General features: G+C 52.7%; 1 non-coding gene across 1 annotated transcript; it reads left to right on the forward strand.

The window, feature by feature from the left end:
- The first annotated feature begins 3 nt into the window (after positions 1-3).
- LOC118345203 lies at positions 4-122 on the forward strand. Its single transcript, XR_004798808.1, has one exon. It is a non-coding gene; the product is annotated as a 5S ribosomal RNA (ribosomal RNA).
- The last annotated feature ends 157 nt before the right edge of the window (positions 123-279 follow it).

Consider the following 279-nt stretch of genomic DNA (forward strand, 5'->3'; position numbering starts at 1 on the left):
GATGGGTGCGATCATACCAGCACTAATGCACCGGATCCCATCAGAACTCCGCAGTTAAGCGTGCTTGGGCGAGAGTAGTACTAGGATGGGTGACCTCCTGGGAAGTCCTCGTGTTGCACCCCTCGTTTTTGTTTTTTCCGCCTTGCGAGACAAATTGACAAGAAGGAGCACTCGGGAGTGGATTTTTGGGAAAATCTCGCCCTGCCCATCGCGTAGCCATGGGTTTGGATCAGATCTCCGTTTGGATTGGGATCGGAAGGACGCTAGTATGTCGCTCAA

Source organism: Juglans regia, unplaced genomic scaffold, assembly GCF_001411555.2.
Source record: "Juglans regia cultivar Chandler unplaced genomic scaffold, Walnut 2.0 Scaffold_1704, whole genome shotgun sequence".
Taxonomy (NCBI): domain Eukaryota; kingdom Viridiplantae; phylum Streptophyta; class Magnoliopsida; order Fagales; family Juglandaceae; genus Juglans; species Juglans regia.